The sequence below is a fragment of the Urocampus carinirostris genome, chromosome 3 (assembly GCF_059441175.1).
Source record: "Urocampus carinirostris isolate Australia breed hairy pipefish chromosome 3, RoL_Ucar_1.0, whole genome shotgun sequence".
NCBI classification, from domain to species: Eukaryota; Metazoa; Chordata; class Actinopteri; order Syngnathiformes; family Syngnathidae; genus Urocampus; species Urocampus carinirostris.
The window spans coordinates 26,993,855-27,007,568 of NC_142351.1; the positions used below are offsets into that span (position 1 = coordinate 26,993,855).

Genomic DNA, 13,714 nt, shown 5'->3' on the forward strand with positions numbered 1-13,714 from the left:
ACAGGGATCAGAATGGAGATTTTCATTTTCAGCTGAAATAGCCAGGGTCCAGGAATAAAGCAGGGCTCGCTCTTTCCACTTTAGTCGGCTCTTATGACACGCAGCGGACCACGGTGGGAGAATTCTCTCACCTCTCTGGGGGAGAGGGCTCCTCACCACAGGACTCCCTTTGTTGGTGATAGGAATGAGTGGAGATGTGTTGTAAAAGGATAGTGGGATGTTTGGATGCGTTCTAAGGGATGGGCAAGGCACCTGTATGATGCGGCAGGGGTAAACCAGTGAAACGTGTCGGGCCCTGTTGTTGAACAGAAGAGTGTGTTGTGTCACCCTGACCCGAGTGACATGGCCGCTTTCTTGTGTCCCGTTTCATTTGGAGGGACGAAAGCATGACGAACTTAGGAGCCGAGGTGCCTAACTTGTTTGGGTGTTTGGGCATTTGGGTTGGCCATGGTCCAAACATTTTTGTGTGTGTTTTTTTGCTATTTTTTCACTTTTATTTTATTTTACTTTTCTTTTCTTTGTTATTGTATGTGTATTGTCTTGCTGTCGGTCACCCCTCTTGAGGGATATGATCAAGGTAGATAGAGGGATAGATAAATATTCCCATCTGCTATGATGATGATAAATGTTTGTTACCGTTTCAAGCTTAACAGCACAATTTAAGTAAGCTTGCAACGTAATAGTGTATAATGCGCATCTCCTTGGACATGGGATTATGAGGGACAAGTGTTGCTTGGCCCTTGTAAACTCTTCTGTAAATCAAGTACCCTTTTGAGAACCGATTTTGCCATGGTGGTATCAATCATGCCCTGAGTGAAAAATGCACCACCGAGCCAATTCAGAGGGCATTTTACTGTGGTTGCTTAACTTTTTTTGATTGACAGATGTTGCTCAAACAAGATATGAAAAGACCAAAATTTTGGATGTATTTGATCCTTCTCAAAATCTGTCAGTATTTTGCTGAATTTATGCCTACATGCAACATATAATACAGAATGAAAACAACATGGGCTAAGGCCGTAAAGAGTTCCTAATGAAACTGCAGGCATGATTTAAAGTGAATGCTCATCAAGACAATCATCCATCCATCCATCCATTGTGTGCACCGCTTATCCTCAGTAGGGTTGCGGGGGTGCTGGAGCCCATCTCAGCTATCTTCGGGCAGTGAGCAGGGCACACCCTGAACTGGTTGCCAACCAATCGCAGGGCAACAGGGACAGACAATTCCCTCGCTCATTCACACCTAGAGACAATTTAGACCAAGTAATCAACCTGACATGCATGTTTTTGGAATGTGGGAGGAAACCGGAGTGCCCGGAGGAAACCCACGCAAGCACGGGGGAGAACATGCAAATTTTACACAGGAAGGTTTGATATCATGACCTAAGACCTGTGCACGCGCTAAACACTGCGCCGCCGTGCTGCCCACAAGACAATTAGATATAAAATAAAATAGTAAAAAAGTAAAATTAAGTTTACAACCAATGTTGAGTTGTCCCAAATAATAATTATAATACAAATTGTATCTGTATTTGGCTCTATTAGAGAACGAATTATATGTATTTTCCAATATACAAGAAAATCTGATCAGGCCACTGTATGAGTCTTATTCAGTCCATGTGTTCTTGCTGCGTCATCGTGAATTATGGATCTAATAAATCTCTTGTATGGGATTGCTTTTCACTATAATAAAACAAGCAGCAAGTTGCAAAAGCTATAAACTATGGATTGATATTTCTTCCAAGGTCAATAGAAAAACAGGTAAGCATTGTTAAATTAGACAAGACAGGTTTCGTACGGGTGTTTGAATTCCTCAAAAATGCTTGCATTTCAAAGGTGTGTTTTCAAGTATTGAATAGTGCCTCATTTGTTGGTAAAGGGCCTGCATATGGTTAAAATTGTTGCCATTTTTCTTAAAAAGTCTACCTAAAAATGACGCTGACACTACTCTGTGATGGCTTAACTTGCCATTGCATTTCTTCTTCCCCTGTGATTAACAGCAGCTGGCATTAGTTTGTGGGGCGTTGTCCTATGAAGCGTCATCGCCCCCTACGGGTCGCAAGAAAACAGATCTATGCTACACCAAAACAGGGTATTATGAAATGTATTGGTGCAAGGATAACATATCAATAATGGACATTTATTATCGTCATGAAAAAAATTCAGGTAGCGTTTCCCAGTGGTAACTTTTAATGGGAGGAACTGAAAACGGAAGCTACATGTTTTACCCAACACATATATAGGGAGAGATTTGTCTCAAAAATATTTAGTATTCTTCAGATCTACAAAAATATTCACGATTTAGTCAAGACCTAAAATTCCTATGTCTTAATAAATGCAAATGCGATATTGAGAAAATCACATATTGAACCCGTAGGCATATTTCTGGATCCCTGAGTTCTTCTTTTAAGAGGAGAAAATGAAAAATTGCTTTGAATATCCTTAAAAATTGCTTCAATTTGGCCATGAATAGGTGTGCGAACTCGGACTTTAAAGAGACAATAGTAACAGATCTAAACAAAATTAATTCAATCCATCGAGGAAAAAAAGAAAGAACAACAGGGGTCGACAACACGCAGCTTACGAGCTGCATGTGGTCCCTTAGCTCTGCAGAGCGGCTTCCTGGCGCTTTTCCAAAGATCTTTACACATTGAAAAAGATTGGGAAGGAAAATTCATGTTTATTTCAATATGGTTTCTGTAGGAGAATAAACGTGACACACTTTTAACGTTTTCCATTGCTGTAAAAATGTGTGGAATAGATAATACGTTTCATCAAGGAGCTGGTATGAGTTCACCAGCGACAAGCTGAACTCCGCTGCATTGCTCTGCTACTTTACTCTTTCTCGACTTTTCTGTGTGGCTGTGGTCCAAGCTCCGCCCCTTTTTAAGGGGAAGCTTCACCAGCATTTGTTTTTAACTAATCCGCTTGTGTTGGACCCTTTAAGCGAGACATGACGTCAAAGAGGAGAGAGGTGACTAGCGCAAAAGTTCAGCTCTGTTTGTCAGTCTGTTTAAAGCATGGATGAGCGCTAGCTGCGGCTAACAGTAGTTCCCGTTTGAATGTGTATTCGTGTTATTTTGTTTTCAAATCGTCGATCAGACTTAAACAGCAACTGTGTGCCTTCTTAACCAGATGTAGGGGCAGTACATTCTTTCGAATCCCTGATGCCTGTGCAGAGTAATTTAGATAAGTAGTTTACGAACCGCGAGTTTGAAGCCCCGCGAAACGAGTGTGCCGCATAAGTGATTTAGGAATAGATTGGCGACGTTTGGGTGCAGTTCAAAACAAAAACGTCAAAAGAATGCCATGGATTCCCCTTAACTTTCTATCCAAAAACAAATGAATTCATTAAAAACAAATAAGCACTATTTTTCCCACCTTGGTGCACAAGGCGAGCTACCAAGTACAAACAGAGACTGTCTACATGATGGCATAGTTGAAGAAATGGAGAATGTAGAATCCCTACATGTGTGTGAAGCCATTTCCTTCCAGGGCTTCACTGCTTTATGGGGCTTCATTTTGCCATCACTAGCAATACGGTATACTGTAAAGATAAGTATAAACAACGAGAACAGGGGATTCAAGGTTTCTTAGACCGAAGTATTTGCATTAAGGGTTAATGCGGATGGATTGCCCAAATGTTTGCTTGAGAGAGGCAGAAGTTACCAAATAACAAAAATAGTTATGTGGATATGTTTCAAGGAAACCCATACTACATTTGCTGCAGAGTACCAAGTTGTAAGTGAGAGAAAAATCACTTCTGAAAAAATTAGATGAGCACAAAAATAGATTTAAAGCCACAGTGGGTAATATTTAACCACGAGATGGTCCAGTGTTGACAGGTGCGAGCGAGGGCCAGTGCCACAATGCACAGTGTAGCGGCTTGAGACGAGACAAACATGGCAGAGACTTAAGTGAGGACTCCACTGTGTAAAAGAAGTACAAATTTATTATAAAAATCAACATTGGTTGGATAGTTCATGTATTTTTTGTAGTATTCATAATCAGTGTTGTAATTTACTTCCTGAATGAAAGTTTTTTTGTACCGCTAGGAGGCACTAAATATTACACACTGTCCTTTTGGGAAGTGGATTGCATTTTTGAACTTGACTACTGACGCGAGTTTTGTTGCAACCCAGGATATTAATAAGCAGGCAAAACTGTTTACAGATGGTGACAACATGAATGAGTCATTCATCAAGATATCAAAACACTTATTTGCAGACTTCGAAAGCAAAAGTGAAATAAAGCAGAAAATTAAAGACATGCCTCTCTCCACTAAGACAGTGGAAGGCCGTTAACACAGCAAGCTACATCACTGAACACGAAATCAATTACATTCATCGCCAGAATACTCAATAGTCTGTGATAAATGTGATGTGATTTTTTTTATTGCATTTTCTTTAATTTTGTCAAAGCATTGAATCATACTGTAATTCATTAATATTGTAATGAAGTTTAACTTGAGGCGGTATCCTACAACAGAGTAGGAACGTGGTGCATCATTATCCAGAGGATGCGCTGTATCCAATTTTTGATAATAGGCTAACATAGCTAATTTTGAGACTTGCCTTTGTCATAAGGCTTATAAAAGGCTTTTAATTTTTTGCACCTCTGGACAAAAAAAATGGTGTTGGTCCAATATGGCTCTTTCAACATTTTAGGTTGCCAACCCCTGGTTTAAGGTGTTGAAAACAAATTCATTTAGTATTTATTTACATGTAGAACAAAACAAAAGCACTAAAGTTACCGAGGAACACAACCTGAGGGGAACCACTAAATCTGAAAATCAAGGTTGTCACGAGATCGTAATCGGGTGAAACATCAGCCTCAATATCCACCAGGAAACCGATCACTTTTACGTTTAACTAACATTCGTTGGTTTGCGGTGATTGGCTGCCACTGTGGCTGTGGAGACATCACAAGATCCACTTACATGTTGAACAACCAGTAGGCAAATATATCAACCCAAGACATTTAATTTTGCCCTGTCTTATTTGAATAACAGTTCTTGCTGACAGGGCATCTGCAGCATGAAAACATGGATGTGATAGCAGATAGTTTTATTTTACTGATTAATAAGTTGCATTCGTGTGGTTGTTGTGTATGCAATTCTACATTTATATTCATATTTGTTTACATTTACAATGTATTTTTAAATGGTCATTATTATCCGCTCATATGTGTGATTGATTATTTAATTATGCTAACTTGTGACATTCTGTTATACTTTCATTATAAAAACCTTTACAAGTTAACTAGTGATATTGTTCACATTGAATATAATTGTACAACCGAAATTGCCCAGCGACGCCTGTCCGATAGAAGATTGGATTGGGCTGCTTGGAGTGTTCAGTGGTCGGAAGCTGAGGACTCCAATTTTGGGCGTTAGAACCAAGAAAAGCAGACACACGAAAGTAAATGTTTATCATTTTTGGGGGGCATTTATTGGGGGTGACTTGACACAAAACCGAGCTAGACACTTGCAGAGGCTTAAACAACAACAGTATAAATTTTTAAGAAAATCAGTTCAGCCGTTTTGAAGTCTCACGCGCACGCAAGCACGCACACACAGTTCAGATAGTTTTAGATTAGATAGATTTAGATCGGGGGTGTCGAAACTTTTCAGAAAGCGGGACGGATATGGTAAGCGTAAAATGTGTGAGGGCGGACTCTTCAGCATGGCATTATTTCAAAAGGCTTTAATAAATGTATTCTCCATGAAAGGTTTGCAGTGCTTGGCGATTAGTTTTGCAAGTTTGGTAGCTCGCCTTGTCGCATTTTCATTTCACTCGCAGGGTCTAGTGAAAAAGCGCTGCTGTGCCATTAAAAGAGCTTACAGCTGATTCACCTTTTCAGTTCCCGTTTCCAATCTGCTTGTCAAAGTCAGCATGTTTTATCTGACAGTCCCTTTTGATATTATATTCTTTAAAAACAGCCACAGTTGCTTGGCAAATTAGGCACAATGTAAACGTAACAACGTGAAATTTTTAAAATACTCGTAGCTTGTAAAACTATCTATTTTACATAAGATGAGGATAACCTAGACCAGGGGTCAGCAACCTTTTCGGTGAGGAGTGCCACTTTGAAATTTCCTTGTAAATCAGAGTGCCACACCAAGATTAATGACTCGCACAACATTTTTTTATATCCAACTGAGCTGTAATTTGACACCAGTCCAAATGTACAACAAGGATATACGTTTTAATCGTATAACTCAGTGTTTTTCAACCCTTTTCGAACCAAGGTACAATTTTATATCTAAAAAAAAGTTCCGAGGCACACCGTCCATCGAAAATGTTTGAAAATGAAGTTATGTCAAATATTTCACTGTACTACCTCAAAAACAGATAATTAGTTCATAAAAAGAAGAAAATAATACTTAAAATAAAAAAGAAAGATGTTTTAAACAAATTAAGTTATTAAATGTACTGTGCTACATCAAGAGGAGATAATTAGTACATAAAAAGTAAATAAAAATCCACTGCCACCTACTGATATGGATGACTATTACAGTTCCTTGTCTGAAAATTGCAAAAATACTGAATAATGGAAATGGAAAGATAAAATTGGGATAATTCCAGCGGCACACTAGACAAGGTCTCACGGCACACTAGTGAGCCCCAGCACACTGGTTGAAAAACACTGGTATAGCTGACCAATTTATTTTCCACTATTCTTGTTCATTCATAAAAAATGAATGTGAATAACAAGTGGAAAGGCCTGTAGCCATCAATGACTTCATTCACCTTTTGCCACAAGAAAGTGCCATGGACAGCTACCATACCATTCATTAATGATATCTTGTTGCAGAAAACATCAAAACTTGAAATAACAGCAGCAAAGCATAAGGCACGCGCGCACACACGCACGCGCACACACGCACGCGCACACACACACGCTTCTTAAAAATATTCGCCATCAGTAAATGGTTTTCTGTGCTTTGCTATGCAGTGAGCAATGGCGTTTTTAGCAGTGACAAAGGACTTCAGGGTCTGTGTTTGTTTGCCGTACGTGTACACTGCACGTTTTAATGTCTCCGCCTTGTCGGACTCATCCTTGAATTCATGTTCATGTTTCGTCTCGTAATGACATTTAACACTTGCTGTGCGAGGTACAACGCTCTCGAGGCATAATGCACAAAACAGCGCGGTCATTTTTTTGCACAAAGCCTCCTTCGTCTGACCACTCTGGCTGAAAAGATGTGTTCGCTGGAGGAGCCGTCATGATTCGTTCATTTTTTACATGCGCGTGTGTTTCGTTGGCTGGGTTAAAACACGGATCTCTCCTCTTCCCACGAAGAAGAGGGGTGCAACCGTAAAGAAAGCGTACAACTGAAAACGTCTAAATTTCAGATAAAAATGCACATTTTTAAAATATAATCAATATTGTTTTGCTGGCGCTCGCTTGCCACTGGCACGCGTGTCATAGGTTGTCGAACCCTGACATAGACGGAGCTGACAATCTTGTTCGCCATCTTGCTGTTAAGAGTACCCACAAAAGCAAAAACCTTGTGAAAATCAAAGCTTAAAAAATGGAAGAAAAATGTTGCGATTTGGTCACTTTGTGTCTCCACAGTTTGTATTCTTCCTTGTGCTTTGTAACAGTTGTTTTGGTTTACTACACAACACAGGGACACCTAGTGGGCAAGTAATACAGTGTCCATTTAAAAAATGTTGACAGCTGTTATATAGGAAGTGAAAGAAGTATTGTCTTTTGACCGTGGCAGGGTTGCTTTTTCTTTTTCTGTCCAGACACATTGTTATCTATGTAAGCTGCCATACTTGTCAATTCATGACATGACTGTGGCAACACAAATAAACAGCTGTGATTTAGATCAACGTTGAGTGATTGTGATTTACGGCGGTAAAAAAACTAGGGCTGTGTAGAGGAAGAGAAGATTTTATCTTCTCAGGAATTGGATTTCCACACGATTTTACTAGCTGGTGCTGCAGCCACCTAATAGTTTATGATGTTTTCTGTTGCTTGTAATGTTCAATTTTCACAGACAAATGTCAATAGGAAACTGTAATGAACATAATTTGACAAACCACAATCTGGACTGAGGGTTCACAAACCTTTTTAATGGCCAATTTGAAGCAATTTTCAAAAACTTTCAAAGCCAATTCCTCCAACTGCCATTTAAGAATCCGTTTTGAATAATGTATTTTGCAGAGCCACAAATGTATCTGCGATCTACATATGAGATTTTTGAACTCACGTGTGCATTTTTCAAAATACATTTTTTTTTAATCATGAGCAAATTGCGAATATATTTTTGGATCAGAACAATCCGCATGTAAATATTTTTGAGACAAAAATCTGCCCGTATAGGTTTTAAGTTAGAGGAAGTTCTTCCCATTACAATTTACCACTGGGATCACTACCTGAGTTTTTTGCATGGCCCGTAATAAATGTTCATAGTTGACAAGTAATTCTTTCACTAATACACATTTCATGGTTCTGTTTCAGGGTAGCATGCACCTGTTCTCTTGGGCGCAATCTGTGGGAGGCGATGACGCTTCATAGGACAATGCAATACAAAGTAATGCCAGGTCTTGTTATTCACGAAGGAAGAAGAAATGCAATGACAAAGCGAAGCCACCAGAGTGTCAATTTCAAGTACACTTGTTGAGAAACATGGCAAAAAAATTCAAGCATTTAAAAGCACTTCACTGAAAATCAAAGCACTTCTCATATTTGAAAACAAAACATAAAAATTACCGTATTTTGACACCTATAAGGCGCACATAAAAGTCTTTATTTTTTTCAAAAGCTGACCATGCGCCTTATAATACAGTCCCTTAATATATGGCTCAATATTGAGTGGCAAGGTCTCGCAACTAAGGCAAGCAACCGCCAACTTGATTTTCCCCCGTAGGTGAAGTAGTCCGCAGCGTATGCTGGGATATATATAACGGCGTTTCATTTCCTAACCAATGTGTCAGTCATCATTTGAACCGGTCACTATAGGCTTAAGTTATTTGGAGGTAAGGTAGGTGGGTCCTATTCAGCATTTACGGGCTCGCATAGGTTAAAGAGGGGCAAAACAAAGCCTGCAATTGGCCGAAAAAGATGTAAATTACATGTTTGGTTGCTCTACGACCTGGAGAAAACATGTTTTACTACTGTAGTCTGTATTTGTAAACAGGACTTAAGGGGCTAAACAGACAGCTAGCAACATGCAATGTCCATCGATACAGAGATGCTTTTGGCGGATTTTTTTCTTTTATTTGTCAGCATTATTGCGTGTTTTGGAGTGTGTAAATATTTAACACGGTTGGATTTACTACACTCACAGATGTAAGAGGACCATAGTTGCATATTATTATTAAATGTGATGGCTGCAAGACAACTTTGCTGAGATACCCCAGCTTTATATTTTCCCAGAGTCTTGTTTCAGACGGAGCTTGATGTTTCTGTGATGAGTCTTTTAAATTCAATTTAATTCAATTCAAAGTGTTTATCGTCATATGCACAGTAAAGAATCACGTTTCCCTGCATAATGAAATTCTTACTTTGCTGTCCACACAGTTGCTAGCGAAAAAAGAAAATAGAAACTAAGAAATTGTTGGCATTTCTTGAATCCCAAGATATGTGGAATGATGCTTTTGAGTGATTGGTGAGATTGTACTGTACGTGTCTGACACACATATTTGCTTCTTTCCAGGCTGTCGGAATGTTAAGGGGTTAATAAGTTTAACTGAACTATCAGACTGTTTTGTTGACCTTCCCAATGTAGTATCTTATAGTCCGGTCCGCCTTATGTTTGTAAAATATAGGACAAAAAAATATTTTTGGGGGTGCGCCTTATAACCCGGTGCGCCTTATAGTCGTGACAATACGGTAAGCGTTTTTCAAGAATTTAAAGCACCCGTACGAACCCTGTGGACACCCCCCCCCCCCCTTTTTCTGCATTTAATAGCCAGGAATTAACTACACACAATGAATGTAAAAAGAAATAATGATACACTAATAATTATTAGTTAAGTGTTCCTATTATCCCCTCACGATTAGTAAACAGTTTTATTCCAACGCCTTTGAATAACTATTCAATGCAAAACCAAGGCCAACAAAAGCTGGTAACAGCTCCTGAAAATTAAGTGTATCCATCAAAAATAACTTGATGTCTTTGGATGCTTTACTCTGAGCCTTTCTCCAACACCTGATACGATTCCAGCTCCTCGTTTAAGTAACAGAAAACACTGTAACCATTAAGAAGGAGTGGGATGGGATAGAGAGGGTGGACGAATCCTCTTTGAAGTAAAGTAAACCTATCCTCTTATGGTAATTTTGCATACACGCCAAGGTCCGGCTCATCTCTAAAGAGCGGGAGGATTCTTTAAAGCGGTAGTTCTCAACTGGTCAGACTTCCCATCTAATTACAAGCTGCGAAATCAAATCAGAAAAAATATCCCACTTCTCAAATGCATTGAAAGAAAATGTTCAAACCAGATATGGTAGAAAGTATTTATGATCTTTTAAAACAAAATGAACAGCAAAACAAAAAGCGATTTTAGGTACCTTTAAATAGACAGTCTGTAATATTCAGGGACTTTTAGAGGTAAACACTTCATTCATTAAAAAAAAATAAAAAAAATAAAAAAAATACATGAAACACATAAAAACATGCTTTTATAGTACTTGTCCGTTGAGAAATTAGAATTTTATTGACATAACATGGTCGGCCATTATTGCGACGGGTACCCGTAAAAACACAAAAACATCGCAAATGGTTGGGCAAAAAATGTGAAGAAAATGGTGCCGATTGGTCACTTAGAGTCTCCGAAGTTTGCATTCCTCCCTATGTTTTTTAACACTTGCTTATGGTTGCACAACACAATACAGCGACATCTAGGGGTCAAAATAATACACACTGTATTTTTAATGCTTAATTGCCTGCATCTTGAATGAATTCCATGATGCTTCATATCAGTAGCTTTTTCTTTAATACAATAAAATACATTAATTAGATGCTGTATCTGTGTTTGACCATGCTCTCAGCATGTTCAAACAAACTTTATCAGCCTTTTTCTGTAGTGTGAAAGTATTTCTGTCAACTCCTATTTGCAGGGCACTACAGAGACCCCTCGCTAATTTGTGCTTCTGTTATTGCTGGTTCACCCATCAACTACCAATAACTGAACTGGGTGCATTACCGCATGATATACTGGATTTCCTGGACTATAGGGCACAGTTTTTTTCCATGATTTGGCCAGGGGTGCGACTTATACTCCGGTGAGACTTATCTGGGAAATTTTCAACACATTATTACCGGGTAAAAATTCCACATGCTAGAGATACATAATTATCAGAATACATCTTAATTTTATCCTGGATGGGATGTTTTTTAACTTCAACCACTGTTCCTATTTTGCTTCTCCGTGAGAGTGTCACCTGTTACCTGTGGTCTCCTCCCTTTATACCCCTCTCTCCTAGCGCTGACAACCATATAAAGATGAATTAGGAGGAGGTTTTGGTTATTTTTTTACTATAAATTGTGGGTCAGATACTCTCACATGAACCCAGTCCTTTTTCACAGAAAAAACAGTGAATGTCCATGCTGGTGCTGGGAGGATAACCACACACATAGCTTACACTTACACAAAAAATCAAGATAGGCTGATCATCGTTGCATTCAATTCATTGCAGCTAAAATAAGCACTAATAGCGGTTGATGATAACAAATTCATGACATTGGGTGGTAAATTAGTTGTTCAACATACCTAGTGTAAAGCATAGTCTCACTGTAAAAACCGCAGCCTCCACAGACTCTGCCGCTATGCCGCAAGTGACAATATCTGAGCCAAAGAGGAGCGGTGCTAGGAATCAAATGGACGGGACCATTTCAAAGCAGTGGAATACTGTATTTCCGACACTGCGTTGTTCACAAGGTTGTTTTATTTTACTTCTTTTTTTATGTTTTTAATCAGAATTTAGCATATCCAGTCTTTCATTAAGAAAAATAGAATTTTTAAATTGCTATATTTTTTAAGGGGGGAGGTTAACGGGCCTGTTACGCCCACGGGTCATAGTACTCGATTGTTACTTTTAGAGTAACGTGCAGGTTTTATGTGTCAGTAGTCTGGTTATAAACATAAATATTTTTATATGAAGTAACTGTCACTAATTAGTGTTTCAACAATGCACCTAACACTCAGCTCAAGATGAATCGCCAAATACTCCGCTCAGAGAACGTGAAATAGCGGTTGCTCTCGCTTGCGTGTGGGCACCATGTACACTGACTGCAGTTGTGACGCACGCGGTGATGTCAAAAATAATGAAAAATCTACATCAGAAACTGTCACGATATCTTTGCCAAAGATGAATGCAGATCCGTTTAACGGCAATGACGTTCAATTGAAAGAGAGGATGGACCACTTAGCTACACACTGCAGTCACGAATTGAGCACAACTGGCACCCAAAATTGTCTCCATGCCGCATATTGGGAGTCAAAACGTGAATAAACGCAAGGCATTTTTTAAATGTCACAATTAAAGTTCACTTTTAGGATATTGAGTTCCACACAAATTGTTAAAGTTACCTTCACAGTTCCCGAGTGGTTGAGAAATGTCAGTTCAAAAAGCCATTAGGAGTATCGCAGTCTTGGGAGAGTGAGCTCCGTTAAAAATGAGGGTGGAAAAAGAGGAAAAGAGAGTACAGTCCCCAGAGAATCACGAAGTCGTTTCCAAAATCACCGAATCACCGTTGTGAGTTAGCTCGGTCGATAAGGTCGATATGGCGGCAAGCAATCAGTAGCATCTTTCCGTAGGATCATTCAAGCCGCTCCCGCTCATGTAAACATTGGCGTGGATCTCCTGGAGCGACGACAGGCAAATAAGGGTGTGCACTCCATCTCTTTCTCGCTATTGAGCTCTCTCACTCTCACACGCTATCTTTTTCTCACGCTCTCTCTCTCTCTCTCTCTCTCTCTCTCTCTCTCTCTCTCTCTCTCTCTCTCTCTCTCTCTCTCTCTCTCTCTCTCTCTCTCTCTCTCTCTCTCTCTCTGTCTCTGTCTCTCTCTCTCTCTCTCTCTCTCTCTCTCTCTCTCTCTCTCTCTCTCTCTCTCTCTCTCTCTATATATATATATATATATATATATATATATATATATATATATATATATATATATATATATGTTATATGTTATCTCATTAGCTGCACCGCTTATCCTCAGTAGGGTCGCGGGGGTGCTGGAGCCCATCCCAGCCAATCACAGGGCACACAGGGACAGACAACTCGCTCGCTCATTCACACCTATTGAATTTGCTCGCAAGTTGCTTTAGTGCTATATTTTGTATGTTTAAGGTTTATATAAGTATAAGTATGTTAAAGGTTTGTATAGGTGACCTGTATTGTTCATCTCATTAGCTGCACCGCTTATCCTCAGTAGGGTCGCGGGGGTGGTGGACCCCATCCTAGCAATCATCGGGCAGTGGGCAGGGGACACCCTGAACTGGTTGACAGCCAATCGCAGGGTACACAGGGACAGACAACTCACTCGCTTATTCACACCTAGGGACAATTTGGACCGGCCAATCCACCTGAAATGCATGTCTTTGGAATGTGGGAGGAAACCGGAGTGCCCGGAGAAAACCCACGCAAGCACGGGGAGAACATACAAACTCCGCACAGGAAGTCCGGTAGCTGGATTTGAACCCACACAGGAGGTTCCCAAGACCTTAGAACTGTGCCGCACACGCGCTAACT

The 13,714-nt window shown here is 39.7% G+C and overlaps 1 protein-coding gene across 2 annotated transcripts in view; it reads right to left on the reverse strand.

Moving 5' to 3' along the window:
* Window positions 1-12,844, reverse strand: part of LOC148369326 (interleukin-1 receptor accessory protein-like 1) — a 214,554-nt gene extending 201,710 nt beyond the window's left edge. For both annotated transcript variants that reach the window (XM_088331299.1, XM_088331298.1), the window contains exon 1: window positions 12,549-12,844. The gene's annotated coding sequence lies outside the window, so the exon portion shown is untranslated. The remainder of the gene's footprint in view (window positions 1-12,548) is intronic.
* Window positions 12,845-13,714: the final 870 nt, after the last annotated feature.